Below are 20814 nucleotides of genomic sequence, written 5' to 3'. Positions count from 1 at the left end.
TATGTCAACCCTTTAAATTCACCTCTTACTGTAGATGAAGCATTTCAATAGCTTAGACTCATGCCTACTGTCCCACACCCATAATCACTCCTACCAACCATTGTGGCCAAGTATTTTATAACCTAAATGTTTTCTTCTTTTTTCCTTTTTGTAATGGTGAAGGGCATTGAGTCCCATTGGGAGAAAAATCACTATATCAATAAAGTTATTATTTCATTATTAAAACCCTGCTTCAGTATCTTAAGGATCCCACAGGGATGACGTCAACGCGGTTCAGCTCCAAAGACCCTGCGTATAAAATCATATTACACACTCTAGCCAGTCTGTTTCTAGGCAACCTTACAGCAGCAGAACACGTAGCACTGCGCGGTCGCTCGCTTCCAGAGACTCTTACTTCTGCAAGGGGCGCCAGAATCTCTGTGGAGGTTAAAAGTTCCAGTTACGTGGGCCAATAGGAAGCCGCAAGGGATGATGTCACGGTATCCTATTGTGTGATGCGGGACATTTAGATGCCGCCATTATGTTTAGCACACAGTTTCCTGGCTGCATACACACACACGTATTTCTGGAGGCCGGGGGTCCTCAGAGCTGAAATTAATGGAGTTCAGCTCCTAGGACCCCGTGCTTCAATCCTGTAATCCGGGGGAGCACACTCTTTGCCCCTGCGCCCCCCTGCCGGCTGTCCCCCTCTCTGTGCCCCCCCCCCCCCCCTTTTCCTTGGCTCCGGCTTTCTGCGCGTCATGACGTTACATTGCCATGGCAAAGTTTAAGTGCCTTTGGGAAGCGCGCGGGGCCTCTGTGACACCCACCACGCCCCCCGCAAAGAATCTCGCGCCGCTAGTTTGCGCATTCCTGCTGTAATCAAACATATTTTTTTTAATTGCTCAGTGCTACATGTTCTGCTCCTTTCATATAATTACATTTATTAATTCAAGTAAATAACAACATTGTCCCTAACAAGTACAAGTGTATAGAGTGTTCTGGTACATTGTGTAGTAGCTGAAGGAACACAGGGCACAAACGGATTTGGAATAACTAACTCATTTATTGAGCCAAACACTAGTGTTTGGCTCAATAAATGAGTTAGTTATTCCAAATCCGTTTGTGCCCTGTGTTCCTTCAACTACTACTTGCATTGGATTGATTACAGGCTATCGTTCAAACACAGGAGCACCGGTAATGGTATCATCTTTTATTATACTTTTTTTATTTCATAAACCTGGTACATTGTGTGCCAGCTTCTTTGAGTTACAGCTCCATTTTGCTCATGAAAATAAACTTTTTAACCCTATCATCTGTGTGTGGGAATTGATTCCATACGGAAAGTATTGCTGTAACGTTGTCATGGAACAAGAACTACATTTTTGGTTCACCCCCCTCTTTCCCTTGCAGCTTCTGCCTGTCAGTTCTTATTTCAGCTGCATGGAGTTTGCATACACATACTGTGCCTGTGTGATATGTAACAATGTTGCATTTCTTGCCTCCGGCATGAAATCAGTGAGCTGCTACTGCATCCTTTTAGATCCTCACCAGAATGGGCTAGTCTGCCCCCCTCCTGTTTGTTCAAAGATAGTCTGTCCCAAGACTATTCCCTTTACCCACACTGCCCCTCACTTCCTTTTCCACCCTGGAGACAGTGAGTACAGCACCCTTCTCTGTTAATCTCCCATGGTGAGGCCATCTCTTTTTACCTGTTTCCAACTATAAATCACCACTACATACCATCCACAAGTATCTGTATTCTGCTGCTTTTTCCAATAAAGTGGAGGAAATATTATAGGACTTGGAGTGATTAAAAGGGAGCTGAGTTAATGCTATCTGGGGCCATTCACACATCACACGTGACCCTGGCTTCAGAAAAAACGTATTTATTTATACTTATTGTTTATTCCTACCTACCTTCTCAGGTGATACCAGCCCTTTAGCTGGAGGTACGGCAATTTAGATTATAGATGATATACTCGGCCAAAGACTGCTCTAAATCCAAGAACTTCTTCCCTAAATCACCCACCCAACATTTACAGAAATATTGTGAAATATTATGCTTTTATTTTATTTCTAAAAAACAACTATTCCTCAAGTTGTGTCTTTTTCCTGTTTTCTCTCTTTCGCGCGTCTTTCCTTTCTCTGCCGGGATTCTCCTTTCCTGCGCATTATAATATCCTTTATTTTCCTTTTGTGGTACACGCAAAAGTAGCAGCTGTAGGGAAATAGAGTTTAAGTGACCGGGTTATTTTTTTGCCTTACTAAACAAAGTGCAGCATAGGCAGCGTTAATCAATGATACCAAGAACTGGCAATATCCGTTTATCAGTTGGGTATGAGGGAATAAGAAATAAAGGCCCATATTTACTAAGCGTTGAATTGGCCAGAAGGTTCCTTCTGGTGCTGAAAGATGTTTTATGGAATAGACCTTCGTAGTAAATGTGGGCCATTGAGACATTTCCACATTCACACCTGCCCTGTGTTTCCATGCGCTGCCCTCTTAGCCACTCTGCCCTGTGTTTCCATGCGCTGCCCTCTTAGCCACTCTGCCCTGTGTTTCCATGAGCTGCCCTCTTAGCCACTCTGCCCTGTGTTTCCATGCGCTGCCCTCTTAGCCACTCTGCCCTGTGTTTCCATGCGCTGCCCTCAAACACTCTGCCCTGTGTTTCCATGCGCTGCCCTCTTAGCCACTCTGCCCTGTGTTTCCATGCGCTGCCCTCTTAGCCACTCTGCCCTGTGTTTCCATGCGTTGCCCTCTTAGCCACTCTGCCCTGTGTTTCCATGCGCTGCCCTCTTAGCCACTCTGCCCTGTGTTTCCATGTGCTGCCCTCTTAGCCACTCTGCCCTGTGTTTCCATGCGCTGCCCTCTTAGCCACTCTGCCCTGTGTGCTTGTGCAAGTGTGAATGAAGAAGAAGCCGTGTAGTTATCAGAATGGCCCATGAAGTGGATTTGATTGTATGCTGTTTAGCGCATTGACTCCTCTCTGACAATGTTTAGTTTATTATCAGATACATGTAAACCTATTTGTCTTATACTTCCCTGTATTATGTCTAGCATCATATGTCTGCAAAGTGCAGCATACAGTATATGGCCTGACACCATAATGGGCAAAGCATCAGAACATTCTGTGTATTGAAAGAGCCGCAATGTTGGGCCCAAACAGATGCTTGATCATCCTAAGACACAGGTTTAATATCAGTAAAAAAAATAATAATAATAATACTGTAGTTCCTATGCCATGAATGGTAAGAGAATGAAGAATAGATTTGTGGAGTGGGGAAGCTTTTTCTTTATGTATTGCCACCCAGTGGCCATTTACATACAGTATCTACTATGTTTAAAGCTGCAGTTCAAGCTGCCGTTTAAAAAATAATAATTTTCCTTTCAATATGTGTGTGGCCAGGTACGTCCCCCCCCTCCTCTTTCCTCCTGCTGTGGCTGCGAGTGCGACTGGCAGCGGAGCTTGGAGAGAGTGATGGGAGATGATCCGGTGTGTCCGGCGGGGGCGTTGTGGACAGTCGTGAGAAGAGACCGGGTCACAGGGCACCACCATGTTGGTATGCATGCGCAATAAGGTTAGCACATGCGCAAAAGGGGTCCCGACAGCTGGCGGCCATTAGAAGAGGCGGCGCATGCGTAGTGAGCAGCGCAAGCGGCGGCCATTAAGGGAATAGCTCCGCAGGAGGACTACAACCCCCAGCAGCCACTGCGGCAGCAGGCTCAGGTGGCACACAGCAGCCAATAGGGCACCAGGATTCCCCTGCTCAGAGAGTTGATACATTTGGCGCGTGTCAGTAGGTCGCTGCACTAGGCCAGAGAACCCCTGATAGGCCCCAGCTAGGCCACGACTCCCACTAGTTTGTGGATGCTACAGGGACAGCCCCTCTTGATAGGGACAATGCCCCTGTATTGAGTGCAGTGTCAGGGACACAGCAAGAAAACGCCACGCAGTATCAGCGGCCTGTGGTCTGGGACCAGATCACCCACCCCAGAGATAGACTCTCTTCATGGTGGCACCCACCAGCTGGATACGACCCCACGTGGAGGCGAACGACTTCGCTGACGACGACAGCGTGGGACAGAACGGCCCTTTCTGTAGTTAGCTGTACCAGGTGCTGGAGCACCTGGCAGGTATAAGACAAGTCAACAAGTGCCCAAACTCTTCACTCTCACAGTGGGCAGTGCTGTCTCACATACTTTGGGGGTGGGTTGGTTCCTGTGGACACCAGGGTGGCTAGGTGCCCAGGGCACCTCAGTACATTGGGGAAGACCCTAATAGGGTGTGGACAAAGAGGCTGAACAGTGGGATACGGTGTGTATGTTAGGCCGTGTGAGGCCTGAGTTCTATGTATTATAGTGTTACCAATTGAATTTCAGTAAACCTGTTATTATATACGCTGTGTATACTTATTGCATTGGGTCCTGTGAAGGGGTTATCCGGCGCTATCAGGATCCCTCACAGGTGGAGGCGCTGTACACCCCATGCTCCCAACAGCGGAGGTTCAGGCCTCCTGTGAGCTGCAGGTAAAGCACCACTTACACTCAGTAGTCGCCATATCTCCCATAGGGTGGGGGAAACAGCGCTACATTTGGAGGCGCTGATGAGATTCAGACCTGGGGTGCCCGACTCAGCAGTCAATTTAGAGAAATCAAATTCCCCATCATGTTTGTGCCCTCAAGACAGGAGGGCCTTGGCCTGGGCCTTGAAAGTCCAAGAACCACCCCGTCACGTGGTGGCCGTAGGCAATGTCACACCCCAGTGGGAGGTCCGGGACCACCTAAGATGACTTCCCGGTCTAGCCAATGCCTGGGTTAGAGGCAGAGAATATGACTCCACATGCTATTGGAGTACCATACTTCTGACCGGGCCAAGAAATATGCATTGCAGATGCTCCTCAGGCGCTACATCTACCAGAGGCCACGCCCAAGGGCTACCCGCTCATATATCCTGAGTTACCAGCACCCAGGGCGACGTCAACCCCGGGACTCTCCTCAGTGGTCCCCTCTCAAGCCAAAACACCCGCCTTCCCCAACATCTCTGGGGAATGGAGGGCCACAGCCCTGGCCTCATGTGCTCCCATCCGGGCAGACACCCATGCCCCAGGTAACATTCACCCCAAGTGCCATACTAGAGGCATCCAGGCCAGCCGAGACTCCACTACCGCCACCCACCTTCAACCAGTATGAGAGCAGTTTTATGCAGGCTCCAAGTCCAGGGCCAGCATACTACAGTCGTTTGTCCACGGGCGGCTCCGAGTTGGGAGTGGCCCTACCGCAACTAGTAGAGGACTTAACAATCTCATCTCAGTCCCAGAACTACAGGAAGCTCAAGGCCTCCTGTGAGCCGCAGGTAAAGCACCACTTACACTCAGTAGTTGCCACATCTCCCATAGGGTGGGGAAATAGCGCTACACAGGCATCAATACAATCTGCACACTAACACGTGATTAGCCAAGTTGCCGATCGATCCGTTCTGTAATCGATCGCCAAATTGGGGGTTATTTAATTCACTGATAGGCTGCGCTTATAGTGGACACGACGGAGCGACAGCGCTACCAAAAATCTGGTAGTCGGTTGTATTTGATTTATGAAGAGACGGTCTCCACGTGACTGGCTATAAGCCAATCAGGGAGCTTCGCCCGTCTGCCTTCTCCCTTGCTGACGTCACTGGCCTTGTAGCCAGCGACATCTCCCAAACATTAATTATAACTTTCGCAATGGCGACGGCATCGGTTGCGTCGCCGGCTATATAAGAGTACCCAGGATGCAAAGTTGTGTGTGGAAGATCATGTGACCAGGCAGGCACTAGATACAATTGGTGCACTGCTCGAGAAAGTGCAGGGCTCAAGAGCCAGAGCCTCTCTCAGAAGAGGAAGGGGACGTGACTTTGTAAATGGTTTCTATAGAAACAAAAATGCTTGCTACATTAGAATACATTAAATTTTTCTTTTTTAAATGCTACAAATACAAGTATTTTCTCACAGTACAGAACTGATTTATTAAAAAAAAAATACACACGTAGTATATTGCTTGAACTGCAGCTTTAATATTGGCAGTCTAAGAATCAGATAGTAAAGTAACAATACAGTTGTTCTGTCAGTATGGAGCAATGCCAACTAGTTCTTCACTGCATGATAATTGTGATTGTCAGTTGTGAAATGTACAGTGATACTTCTATTAATAAAACCAAAAATAACAATGTTTATGTTCATAGATGTAAGCTCGTTAGAGCAGAGACCTCAGTTTGTCTTAACTTCTATGTACTCATATGTTTATTTTAAAATATTGTAATATATTTGTAGATAAGTATCTTGTATTTCAAGTATGTCCTAGATGCTGCTTGACCTGCAAGTTATGTATTTATTTATTATTTAATCGTTTTACCTGCATCCATATGGAAACAGGTAATGTTACTGGGGACCGCGTCAGTCTACAAAATAGAATTGTTTTGAGCTGGTTATTCAGGTCCAAATGGTCACCCTACACCAGGGGTCGGCAACCTGCGACTCCGGTTCTTTCCGCTCCTACTTGCTGCTCTCTGCAGGTTGCCAACCCCCAGCTGCTGCCTCTCTCCCTCACTAGTCTGGCGATAGGTGGGGGGGGTGCAGGTCGGGCCCCTTGTTGCTGCCGGGCCCGACTTCTCCCCAGCTGCTTGCCTGCCTCTCTCCTGAATGGTCCCACGCCGGGCTCTCATGTCGGTGCACGCTGGAAGTGCGTGTCGCAGCCTCCGGCGTGAGCTGACATCACCGAGCCCGGCGTGGGACAGTACAGGGGAGAGGCAGGCAAGCAGCTTGGGAGACGTCGGGCCCGGCGGCAACAAGGGGCCCGACTAGCGCCCCTCCCCCTTACCCCCCCGCAGCCACCGAAAGGACAGTGAAGAAAAGAGGCCCAATGTAAGGGTGTACGTGTGTGTGTGTTTGTGTGTATGTATGTATGTGTATATATACTGTACAGTATTTAGGAGGGGTGTGTACTTTGGGGGTCATATAGGTGTTTTTTTGGTGGGGGTAGTGTACGTATGTATGTATGGTGTATTTGTAAATGACACTTCTGCACAGAAAAACAATAAAAACTACTATATAAAGGGACTTATTATTGTGAGATGCATTTTATTCCCCCACATATTGTGTTGTATGTTAATGCTTATACAGTATATACCTATTAGTGCGTGTTCAGTATATGTATGTGTTTGTGGGGGTGTTATATTCACATCATGTGCTGCGGCTCTCTATTTTGGAGACAGACATTTTTTATAAAATGTCTCTCCTTCCTTGAGACGTTGCAGACCCCCTGCCTTACACCCACATCACATTACACCCAAGCTGAACCTCACAATTACTTTAAAGAAAGGAAATGTCAGTATTTATCAGCTCTTCTGCCCACATATTGGACTCACAATGGTTTGCATAATACTGGTCTTAGTCCATTTTAAATACAGGTAGTCCTCGTTATCCAACGTTTCACTTTACAGCGAATGGCATATCCAACGCTTTACAATGCAACCCTACGGGCCGTTTTCCGACTCCGGAATGCGTTATCCGACGCCTGAATGCGTTATCCAACGCTCACCGCCACTGATTAACATGGGACTCACTTTACAACGGTTTCACCATCCAACGCTACTTCCAGAACAGATTTCGTTGGATAACCGAGGACTGTCTGTACCTTGTTAATTTAACTGTGTATTGCAACTGGGGGAAATGATTTCCTGTCAGTCTCCTAAGCACAGTAGCTGGTACATTAAATCATACCTGAGTGTGCTTCTGACAACACAATTATCCAGCCCAACGTGTACTTTACTTTGTCATCATATTGGAATTTCAGGGCTTGGCTTTGATTTACAGCAGGATGCTATCAGATCTGTCACGCTATTATTGTTCATCACTTCATTGCAATGCATTTCATGCCCTTTTAGTCCTAAGGCGCTACATTACCCCAATCAAATATTCAACACTTTCTTTTATTGTCTCCTTAGAAATCATAGAACTTAAATCTAAAAACCATTATCACAGTCAGTGACTATTGATTAGAGAAATTGAACTATTTCTGATAAAACACTTGATAATGTGAAACTGGGCAGTTCTCTCTCTCCCACACACTCTCTCTCCCACACACTCTCTCTCTCCCACACACTCTCTCTCTCCCACACACTCTCTCTCTCCCACACACTCTCTCTCTCCCACACACTCTCTCTCTCCCACACACTCTCTCTCTCCCACACACTCTCTCTCTCCCACACACTCTCTCTCTCCCACACACTCTCTCTCTCCCACACACTCTCTCTCTCCCACACACTCTCTCTCTCCCACACACTCTCTCTCTCCCACACACTCTCTCTCTCCCACACACTCTCTCTCTCCCACACACTCTCTCTCTCCACACACTCTCTCTCTCCCACACACTCTCTCTCTCCCACACACTCTCTCTCTCCCACACACTCTCTCTCTCCCACACACTCTCTCTCTCCCACACACTCTCTCTCTCCCACACACTCTCTCTCTCCCACACACTCTCTCTCTCCCACACACTCTCTCTCTCCCACACACTCTCTCTCTCCCACACACTCTCTCTCTCCCACACACTCTCTCTCTCCCACACACTCTCTCTCTCCCACACACTCTCTCTCTCCCACACACTCTCTCTCTCCCACACACTCTCTCTCTCCCACACACTCTCTCTCTCCCACACACTCTCTCTCTCCCACACACTCTCTCTCTCCCACACACTCTCTCTCTCCCACACACTCTCTCTCTCCCACACACTCTCTCTCTCCCACACACTCTCTCTCTCCCACACACTCTCTCTCTCCCACACACTCTCTCTCTCCCACACACTCTCTCTCTCCCACACACTCTCTCTCTCCCACACACTCTCTCTCTCCCACACACTCTCTCTCTCCCACACACTCTCTCTCTCCCACACACTCTCTCTCTCCCACACACTCTCTCTCTCCCACACACTCTCTCTCTCCCACACACTCTCTCTCTCCCACACACTCTCTCTCTCCCACACACTCTCTCTCTCCCACACACTCTCTCTCTCCCACACACTCTCTCTCTCCCACACACTCTCTCTCTCCCACACACTCTCTCTCTCCCACACACTCTCTCTCTCCCACACACTCTCTCTCTCCACCCACACACTCTCTCTCCCACACACTCTCCTCCCACACACTCCTCTCTCTCTCCCACACACTCCGCTCTCCCCCACACACTCTCTCTCTCCCACACACACTCTCTCTCTCCACACACACTCTCTCTCTCCCACACACTCTCTCCCACACACTCACTCTCTCACACACACCTCTCTCTCTCCACACACACTACTCTCTCCACACACACACTCGACTCCCACCACTCATCTCTCCCACACACTCACTCTCTCCACACACTCTCTCTCTCCCACACACTCCTCTCCCACACACTCTCCCTCACCACACACACACCCTCTCTCTCCACACACACTCCTCTCCCAGCACACTCACACCTCTCCCACACACTCACTCTCTCCCACACACTCTCCTCGTCCTCCACACTCGACTCTCTCTCCGACACACTCTCTCTCTCCCACACACTCTCTCTCTCCCACAGCACTCTCATCTCTCCACCAACTCACACTCTCTCTCCCACACACTCTCTCTCTCCCACACACTCTCTCTCTCTCCACACACTCTCTCTCCACACACTCTCTCTCTCACACTCTCTCTCTCCTCACTCTCATCTCCCACACACTCTCTCTCTCCCACACACTCTCTCTCTCCCACACACTCTCTCTCTCCCACACACTCTCTCTCTCCCACACACTCTCTCTCTCCCACACACTCTCTCTCTCCCACACACTCTCTCTCTCCCACACACTCTCTCTCTCCCACACACTCTCTCTCTCCCACACACTCTCTCTCTCCCACACACTCTCTCTCTCCCACACACTCTCTCTCTCCCACACACTCTCTCTCTCCCACACACTCTCTCTCTCCCACACACTCTCTCTCTCCCACACACTCTCTCTCTCCCACACACTCTCTCTCTCCCACACACTCTCTCTCTCCCACACACTCTCTCTCTCCCACACACTCTCTCTCTCCCACACACTCTCTCTCTCCCACACACTCTCTCTCTCCCACACACTCTCTCTCTCCCACACACTCTCTCTCTCCCACACACTCTCTCTCTCCCACACACTCTCTCTCTCCCACACACTCTCTCTCTCCCACACACTCTCTCTCTCCCACACACTCTCTCTCTCCCACACACTCTCTCTCTCCCACACACTCTCTCTCTCCCACACACTCTCTCTCTCCCACACACTCTCTCTCTCCCACACACTCTCTCTCTCCCACACACTCTCTCTCTCCCACACACTCTCTCTCTCCCACACACTCTCTCTCTCCCACACACTCTCTCTCTCCCACACACTCTCTCTCTCCCACACACTCTCTCTCTCCCACACACTCTCTCTCTCCCACACACTCTCTCTCTCCCACACACTCTCTCTCTCCCACACACTCTCTCTCTCCCACACACTCTCTCTCTCCCACACACTCTCTCTCTCCCACACACTCTCTCTCTCCCACACACTCTCTCTCTCCCACACACTCTCTCTCTCCCACACACTCTCTCTCTCCCACACACTCTCTCTCTCCCACACACTCTCTCTCTCCCACACACTCTCTCTCTCCCACACTCTCTCTCTCCCACACTCTCTCTCTCCCACACTCTCTCTCTCCCACACTCTCTCTCTCCCACACTCTCTCTCTCCCACACTCTCTCTCTCCCACACTCTCTCTCTCCCACACTCTCTCTCTCCCACACTCTCTCTCTCCCACACTCTCTCTCTCCCACACTCTCTCTCTCACACACTCTCTCTCTCACACACTCTCTCTCTCACACACACTCTCTCTCACACACACTCTCTCTCACACACACTCTCACTCTCTCTCTCCCACACTCTCACACTCTCTCTCTCCCACACTCTCTCCCACACTCTCACACTCTCTCTCTCTCTCCCACACTCTCACTCTCTCTCTCCCACACTCTCTCCCACACTCTCACACTCTCTCTCTCTCCCACACTCTCTCCCACACTCTCTCCCACACTCTCACACTCTCTCTCTCTCTCTCTCCCACACTCTCTCCCACACTCTCTCTCTCTCCCACACTCTCACACTCTCTCTCTCTCTCCCACTCTCACCCTCTCTCACTCTCACACTCTCTCTCTCACACTCTCTCTCTCACACTCTCTCTCTCACACTCTCTCTCTCACACTCTCTCTCTCTCCCACTCTCTCTCTCTCCCACTCTCTCTCTCTCCCACTCTCACACTCTCTCTCTCTCCCACTCTCACACTCTCTCTCTCTCCCACACTCTCACACTCTCTCTCTCCCACACTCTCACACTCTCTCTCTCTCTCCCACACTCTCTCTCTCTCTCTCCCACACTCTCTCTCTCTCTCTCCCACACTCTCTCTCTCTCTCCCACACTCTCACACTCTCTCCCACTCTCTCCCACTCTCTCCCACTCTCTCCCACTCTCTCCCACTCTCTCCCACTCTCTCCCACTCTCACACTCTCACACTCTCTCCCTCCCACACTCTCTCTCTCTCCCACACTCACACTCTCTCTCTCTCCCACACTCACACTCTCACACTCTCTCTCCCACACTCTCACACTCTCTCTCCCACACTCTCACACTCTCTCTCTCTCTCTCCCACACTCTCACACACTCTCTCTCTCTCTCTCTCCCACACTCTCACTCTCTCTCTCTCCCACACTCTCACACTCTCTCTCCCACACTCTCTCTCCCACACTCTCTCTCTCACTCACTCTCTCACTCACTCACTCCCCCCCCCCCCGCCTCTCTCACATGTGCTGCCTTGACTACTTTTTATACAAGAAATGTCATTTCACAGTCTTAGTACACAGTCTTGCAATGTACAAACCCTTTAACAGGTTACGGTTTGACCATGTTTTTATGTAACTGCTTTTCTGTTTTGGGTTTAAAAATCGACTCACAGGATCAAGATGGATGACAGAAGCACAGACTGCACAACCAAGAAGCAATAGATGTTAAGCTCCTTTATTTCTGCTACGCGATTATCTTCCGCTACGGAGACAGAGCAGATGGAATCCAAGTAAGAACCAGGAACAGCAGTTGAAGTACAAGAGCCTCAACATTCCAGAACCCAACTGAGAATGTCTCTTTAAAATGATTGTAAACAAAGGCAGAAATAAACTAGACAAGAACCCTCGCATCAGCTGATGTAACTGGGGTTGATGCTAGCTGGGTGAGTATAAGTAGTCAAAGTAGGAGAGAGAAATAACCCAGTTAGTAGCACTCTTTCACCAGGCTGGATGATTTCTAATAAATGTAACATAATTCTAATTGAGCCAAGGATAACATAATGGACATTAAATATTAAATACCCTTAAATACAAGGGTAGTATCTAACAATTAGGGTGTGGTGAACATATTGCTCACCCCATCCTAATTTTGAGATAATACCCTTGTTTTTGAGATCTCAACATAGGATAACCAGTATATAACTATATAAAGACAATAAGGTAGCGCTAATTTGAATCACCTGGAAATGGCCAGCAGCCCGGGATATAACTCTGACACCCAAGGTCAGATATGGAAAGGGGAAGTATATCTATGGCGCTTGGCCCCAAGGTGTACTAAATAGAAAAAGGATATATACAACCAGATGGAGGGTGATATCCACTTGGGCTCTCCTCGTGTCGACGATCAATCATGTAAAACATATAAAAACAAACATAGTGTAATACAGTAACTAACAAAAACATGAAACACCACTAACAAATACTAAGACAAACAAATGCTGAGACAAACAGATGACTGGAATGAGTAAAAGGCATTTAATACAACAACTAATTGTTGAATAAAAATAAAAACACACAATAATGAAAGTCCCAATGGTATCCTGTAACTGGCTGAAATACCCGCTTACCGGAGCCTAGATGGTAATTAGCAGTGGATAATCGGAGAGTATCCCCTCTTATAGAACGCTGATGTAGCTCCTGCACGTCTCTCTGGCGTCTGCCACGTGTAGCCGTGTGGAGTCAGAAGAGTCAATAAATGGAGCGTCCCTCCACGCTGTCACAAGGGCAGGGGAAGCAGTCTGAATGCCTTGCCTCTGTCCTCCGTGGTATGGACATGCGCAAAAACGCCAGGCGTCAGGAGAGTCTAGCCGCAGAATCACCAGCTCCTCACGGTGCCGTGGGGAGCTAATGGCGGCAAATTCAAAGATGCTTCAGTGAAGAAGCAGCACAGCACGGCTTGCGGGGAACAGGACAGCTGATGGAACGCAGAGTGATACCAGGGTCCCTGGTATATTTGTTTGTCTTAGTTAGTGGTGTTTTATGTTTTTATTAGTTACTGTATTACACTATGTTTGTTTTTATATGTTTTACATGATTGATCGTTGACACAAGGAGAGCCAAAGTGGATATCACCCTCCATCTGGTTGTATATATCTGTAACGGGTATTCCCTCTAGTCTGACCCACCCAATCTCATATTGGCCCGTGTGGTCTAACCAGCCCCCATTACATGGTCGTGTCTGGTGGTGCACCTGTAGGCAACAGGACTCCTGAGTCTCCCGCATGATGTTATTCGGGGATTGTCAATCCAGATAGGCGTCTGAGGTAGTGTGTGCGAGTCCTACCTATATCACGTGCAGCGCCTCCACCTCATCAGGATCTATGCGTCCGCAGGGAGAGGGTCCTGATGAGGAACCCCTCGGTGGTGCCTTCCGCTGGAGAGTAACTTAAGTCTCACACAGTGGAATGTCTTTGATCAAGGGCATCTTTATTATCGTGGTATGGGCAAGCTGCCCCTCACAGCCAGCTGTCTCAGCCGCACATATTCCTTTGCTGTCCCTTTGACAGGTACGCCCTCCCAATTGAGTGGGATCCCCTCTCCCTGTAGGGAGATCACCCCTGTGCCAGGTCCCTGGACACAGTGTGGCTCTATTCAGCTTGCTGTAGAAATGGACCACTAGTTACTGCACTAGTGGATCCTTCCTTCCCAACGCACTCCAACAACTCAGCATCACATAACTTTGGGCAGTTCTGTGCCTTATATACTTCAGGAACTGTCACAGCTCTGATGTCACTAACTGTGGACTCAGAGCATGTAGCCACTCCCACCCATACATAGGGCACCTCACCAGGGTGTGAGGGCAAACCTCCATGATTACTGCTGGCATCCCTGTAACTTACCAGGTTTACTGCCAGCAGGGGAGACAACTGCAGACCATTTTACATGCATGGCTACAATCTCCCCCTGGTGAATAGCCACCGTCCGCACTGTAAAATGGAACACATAATTAATCAAACAACATTCTTGTTTCATAATTATCAACTGTATAACGCTCCCGACCAGCAGAGGGCGCTCACGGTTAGAAACAGACCTTACTATTCTGTCTACCTAATAATAGTGGCGAGGGTCTGGTTTCTTCACCTCCCTACCTGCCATGTCAGTTACTGTAATGCTATACTCCCGAGCCAAGCCACTCTCGGGTCTATACACAGCTTTGTGCATATATATGCTGCGCCAATGCTCCATACTCGCATTAACTGGGAGATCCTAACTGGGAGATCCTCTCTTCTGCTCTGCGCCCTGTAATGGCACCCCCTTTATTTACCATGTACATTTCAATGGTTTCTCGTAGCCACCCATCCCGCTTATCCTCAATCTCCTGCATGAGGGGTTCGGGAACATAGGGGTACTCTAACCCATGGGAGTTTTTGTACTGGGCTACAATGGCTCTTTCGGCGCGGCTGGTCCGGATTAATCTGCTCTCCCGGGTAGCACCCATGACAGGGGTTCATCCGGCTCCTCAAGTTTACTAGGACCCAATGGCTCTATTAGCCCTCGACTAATGTCGTACCACCGGTCCTGCAGGGCCTTTAAAAGAACCTCCTCAGTGAATTCTCCCTTGGCCCACCAATAGTCCACCACCCCATCCCGCTCTAGGATGAACCGGGTCCTATCTAACCAGGCCTCGTATCCCTCAAATAAGGGGGGCCACCACCGGGTCTCCTTAACCTCCTCTGTAGCGGACTCTACAGACTCTCCCTCCTCTAATTCTCCCCAGGAGGACACTCCGGATGTCCCGGTAGACCGTGACTGCGATCCCACCCTCTTGGGCCTACTTTCTAGGATGACACAACGCTTAGGCCATCACTAGTCGCGGACACTTGCCGCAAATACCTTCCACCCACCAAACCATCATCGGATGTACCACAGTCCAAGCCCCCTTCAGTCCATTCATCCGACGTGACCCGGGAACCTCTTCTGACATTCCTAAGCTCGACGAGGAGCCGAAAGAAAAGGTGGCTGGGGCTGGCGCTTTAACTAGGGCCTTGGGTTTAACTAGGGCCGGGGATTGGGCATAGGGCCGAACAGTTGGTATCCGCGGGGCCACGACCCGCTCTTCACCGCTACCTGGTCCGGTGCCACCGCACGGGCTCTCCGTTTCTCCGGTCTCACTGCTCTGAAGCTTCCGCGTCGATCGCCCGCTCCTCTTCAACTTAGGCGATCGGCTGATACTGCTCGAACGAAGAGGCGACGTCATCTCCCAATCAGTTCCGCCATGGTCGCCGGAAGCCACGTCCTGGAACGCACATGCTTCGCCGCAATCTTGGGTTGGGTGACCAAGCGAGACCTCATCCTCCACGACTACATCCGGCAACGCCTTTTTCCGCTGTTGCACCGCTTGGGCCTTGCACCGTCCTTCCTCTGCCTTTGCCACCCTCGGAACCTGGTAATAGCAGGGGCTTAGCTTACTGTTCCGTGGTGTTGGGGTGGATCTGCCGCCATCAGAACCGTTAGTCACCACGGCCGTGGGACTTCGCCTCTCGGGCTGCCGCTGCACGGGCGACACTCTGTACCGCTCACTTCCGACACAGGTGAGTGGCACTTGTTTAATCGTACTGCTACTGTGGCTCACCGGTGGTCGGGCTGTCAACGCAGTAGGACTGGCTGTTTCCTCATCCGAAGACTCCAACTTCGCGTTACGCCGAGGCATTCCGCTCGGTGATCGACGGTGAGCCCCTCTTTTATCACCGCGTCGGTGGTCGGTTTTCTCGTCTTGCTCGGGTTTGATAGTCGTGCCCGATCCCCTTTCTCCGGGATCAGCAGACTCCCTCCAGAGCGAACCGGGGAGTTCCGCAGCCAGCATGGCAATATCTCCCGCGGTCTCCACTGCCTGTACTGGCACGAATGTCGGCATTGGCCACAGGTATTGCAGGCCACATTGTGTGCATCGTGCCGTAGAGCTCACAGCACCGCTCGGCAGTCGACACTGCAAGCACAGGCATGCCACTGTCTCTATTCCCGCTACTCGTAGTATCAGGAAGAATCCTGGAGCCGAGTAGGGATGGGTAGATATCAGTGACCCTTCTTCGGTTTTGCTGGCCATAGTCACTAGAGGAGGCACTCTCACTAGTGATCTATTCAGCTTGCTGGCTCCTCGCAGCTGAAGTGCAGGGGCTGGTTTGCCAACCCCTTCCCCAGCTAACTCCACCCGCATCCGCCACAACCGCAAACCACTCCCCCTGGTGGAAACTTGAGGGAGGTTCCTCGATTTAGTCTCATGACCCAGCACAGGGCTGAGTTAGTCATAGTCCATGTGGGCGCGGCTCCAGCTTTCGCACCATACTCCCCATCAGGGTGGAGTTTTCCCGTTGGTGCCACTCCTGGCCAACTCTCTGCAAGTTGAGAATTTGCACTATTTTCTGCAACTGGCCCACGCGGTCTCCCAGGGAAGCGGGAACCGCCATCTTGGTTTGAAATGTCACTCTGGTTATCGAATGAGGTAGCTTTTAACTGTTTGTACGTCGAATGACAATCCAGTCCATTATGTTCCTCATAACTCACGACAATGTCCTCTTCACTGTCCTCAGGGTTACTACCCCAAGGTCCTTACGCAGGACCAACACGGTGCAATCACAGCTTTCGCACCACTCCACAACAGGCTCACAAAAGTCTCTTCTGTAGCTTGTTCTTCCAGCAGGCTCACAAAAGTCTCCTCTGTAGCTTGCCCTTCACTCGCACACGTGCCATGTGCGCTCTCTCCTTCGGCCCCCGTTCGCCGTCTTGGCGCTTCCGCACCGCGCGGATCCTCCATTCTTGCAATCGCCATTGGGCTACTGTATATTATTTTGTTGTACATGGAGCTCCTCTGCGGGGCAGCTACCACACCAATATAATAAAAATGCCTTGTGCACCACCTTGTGTACCTAATGTAGATCTGACTCGTATTTGCACTACCTCAGGCTAGGCTCACTCTTTCTGTGTCTGCTGTATCTCCTTCCTCCCAGTCTGTGCTCCCTTCGGTAAGTGGTCTGGAATGGACTAGAGTATTCTGGCTCTTCCATGCAGTACTTTGGGCGTCTACCTACTGTTGGCTAGTCTAGCGCAGACCCTCTCCAGGATTCCTGAACTACGTTACCAGTTTATCCCTTTAGGCGTCCTACCACTAGCACTACCTCAAGGGACTCGGACAGCTATAGCCCGGCTCCAGCCCTATTAACTTCTTGCAGAATCCCAGGGCGTCCGTGCGGCCTGCAGCAGCTCCCCTGACTACCCCTGGCTCCTTCCCATGCAGCACAAAGTGGCAGCAGACACTCTCCCTGTTTCCCAGTGTGCCTAGCAAAAGCCGGTCCTCTTGACAGGTATCTCAACAGCGCCTCCAACTGTAACGGTTATTTCCTCTAGTCTGACCCACCCAATCTCATATTGGCCCGTGTGGTCTAACCAGCCCCCATTACATGTTCGTGTCTGGTGGTGCACCTGTAGGCAACAGGACTCCTGAGTCTCCCGCATGATGTTATTCACGGATTGTCAATCCAGATAGGCATCTGAGGTAGTGTGTGCGAGTCCTACCTATATCACGTGCAGCGCCTCCACCTCATCAGGATCTATGCGTTCGCAGGGAGAGGGTCCTGATGAGGAACTCCTCGGTGGTGCCTTCCGCTGGAGAGTAACTTAAGTCTCACACAGTGGAATGTCTTTGATCAAGGGCATCTTTATTATCATGGTATGGGCAAGCTGCCCCTCACAGCCAGCTGTCTCAGCCGCACATATTCCTTTGCTGTCCCTTTGACAGGTACGCCCTCCCAATGGAGTGGGATCCCCTCTCCCCGTAGGGAGATCACCCCTGTGCCAGGTCCCTGGACACAGTGTGGCTCTATTCAGCTTGCTGTAGAAATGGACCACTAGTTACTGCACTAGTGGATCCTTCCTTCTCAACGCACTCCAACAACTCAGCATCACATAACTTTGAGCAGTGCTGTGCCTTATATACTTCCGGAACTGTCACAGCTCTGATGTCACTAACTGTGGACTCAGAGCATGTAGCCACTCCCACCCATACATAGGGCACCTGACCAGGGTGTGAGGGCAAACCTCCATTATTACTGCTAGCATCCCTGTAACTTACCAGGTTTACTGCCAGCAGGGAAGACAACTGCAGAGCATTTTACATGCATGGCTACATATCCTTTTTCTATTTAGTACACCTTGGGGCCAAGCGCCATAGATATACTTCCCCTTCTTTTCAGTATATAACTATATACTTTATCCAGCACTGTCCATTATCCGGAGTGTAATTACTTCTACTGGATTTAATACGTTATTTAATATGTTTTATTTTATGCCCATTATTTTATCCTTGATTCAATAAAAATCATTTTAAATTGATCAGAAATCATCCAGCCTGGTGATAGAGTGCTACTAACCTGGTTCTTTCTCTCTCTCCTAGTTTGAGCACAAAGGCAGAATGAAATAAAGTGGTGTTTCACATTGACGTCTTTAGCCATTGAAGAGCCATCATGATGTAATAGCAGTTATTGTAGCTTCATGCAGGGGGGGGGGGGGGCTCAACTCCAGTTCTTAAGGGCCACCAAGAAGTCAGGTTTTAGATATCCCTGCTTGAGTCAAAATGACTGAGCCACTGATTGAGCCACCTTTGCTGAAGCAGAGATATCCTTAAAACCGAACCTCTTGGGGGCTCTTAGTTAATCTCAAAATGCACAGGGGTGTGGTACATTAACACTTAGGAAAAGATTCACCAAACATCTCAAGTGTGGATGGATAACTGTGAGCAATGGTAAACCCCAACACAGTGTCTTCTGTATAGTGCTGATGTTCCCCAAAATATGAGCTATTTTGAAAGTGAGCTCCATGTGATGCCTGTAAAACACACTGCCAACCTTATTGTTTTGTTTTTCCTAGCTGTTCATTTGTTTTTATTTAATAACCCCAAAGCCTGCACTAGTGTCAACCTGGGAACTGTGCCATTCCCCTGTATTTTATATCTGTCATGTGTGTTGGAACCCCTGTTGTTGTGTTCCCATATAATAAACCTAACACATATTATACTCCCTGTGCCTGGCTAGTGAAAGCTGCGTCTCAGGTAGCCCTAAGTCTAGTATAGGGTTGAGCATAAACCTCAAGGGCTCTGGTGGCAGCAGATACCCAAAGTTCTGGGCACTGATCGGAGACGTGTTTATCCTCACTTTCTCCACTCCGCCAGGCAGTTTGCAGACATCAAAGGGTCTTATCAGGAAAAAAAACGTTATCTTCTGAGATAAGGTTCTCTGAGGTCTGTCTTTAAACTATTTAATGTGGGGGCAGAGGGTTGGTTATCTTCTTTTTTTTTACAGGATGGGAATCGGGGGGGGGGGGGTCCCCCGAGCTGAGCCGTGTTATTTTCTGCTCCAGTGACCCCTTGTTTCCAGAATAATTACCAGTGAAGTTACTGGGTTTGTATCTTCCTCCAGGGGGGAAAAAATGGCTGCCAGACTGCAGTCAATCTGGAAGCTGCAACGTCATTGGTTGTGGCTTTCTATTGGATGGCCATTTAAATACCCATTGGTAGAGCGGGAGTTATACCGTTTACATCACTGGTATGTATCTTGGAAATCAGGGGGTCTTCGGAGCTGAAAATCTTGCGGTTCATCCCTCCTGGGTGAAGCCATGTAAATGGTGACCACATGATCAAGTCTTTTAATAGATGTTTATATGTTTAGTATGTTTGTTTGGAAAACACAATCAATCATTGAAAAATTAGACAAATGTCCAATATCCCCTGCAACAGCATTATAAATATAAAAAAAATGTTACCTCCACACACATCTCCATCAAAACACTGGGCTCTGATCCGAAGACAGGTCCAGCAATCCAGCGCTGGTCCCTCTGTCAAAGCTATAACACATAAGCCTCAAACTTGGTTAACATTCACTGCTTTGTGTTTTTTCTGCATGGGGTTATTCCCTCTTAGGCTAAGGCCCCGCTCCCAGAGTCAGCGCGCCCGCACTGCATACAGGCGGTGCGCTGACATACACAGACCGCGATATGCGGTCTGTAGGGAGCGGGAGCCGGAGCGGGAGGTTTGACAGGGAGGGGGGGCGTGGCTTGAGCGGAGGGACCCGCTACTCTCCCCCCCTCCCTCCACGGACTCGGGCTGAAGCTGCTGATTTAAGGTAAGTAAGCAACACACACACGCAGGCACACACACACAGACGCAGGCACTCATACACACACACATGCGCACACACACAGGCACACACAGACAGACAGAGGCAGGCACTCACGCACTCAGGCACACATACACACACACAGACAGGCACTCACGCACTCAGGCACACACATACACACACACACAGACAGGCACTCACACACTCAGGCACACTCATACACTCCTCCCCGCTCCCCGAAGCCCCTCCTCCTCCCGAAGCCTCCCCTCCCCATTGGCTCACAGCCACACCACGTGATGCGTCAATGCTAGGAAACACCATTCTCTTGT

At 49.7% G+C, this 20814-nt stretch overlaps 1 long non-coding RNA gene across 1 annotated transcript; it reads right to left on the bottom strand.

Annotated features, from left to right (window-relative positions):
- Positions 1-2098: 2098 nt before the first annotated feature.
- Positions 2099-20213, bottom strand: LOC142496520 (uncharacterized). The gene is made up of 3 exons (XR_012802029.1): positions 20133-20213; positions 11994-12084; positions 2099-2200 (listed from the first exon to the last, which is right to left on the bottom strand). It is a non-coding gene; the product is annotated as an uncharacterized LOC142496520 (long non-coding RNA).
- Positions 20214-20814: the final 601 nt, after the last annotated feature.

This window comes from Ascaphus truei, chromosome 6 (genome assembly GCF_040206685.1).
Source record: "Ascaphus truei isolate aAscTru1 chromosome 6, aAscTru1.hap1, whole genome shotgun sequence".
In the NCBI taxonomy this organism is placed as follows: Eukaryota; Metazoa; Chordata; class Amphibia; order Anura; family Ascaphidae; genus Ascaphus; species Ascaphus truei.
Note: the sequence above shows the minus strand (reverse complement) of the source record. Positions and strands in the feature narration are given on the sequence as shown.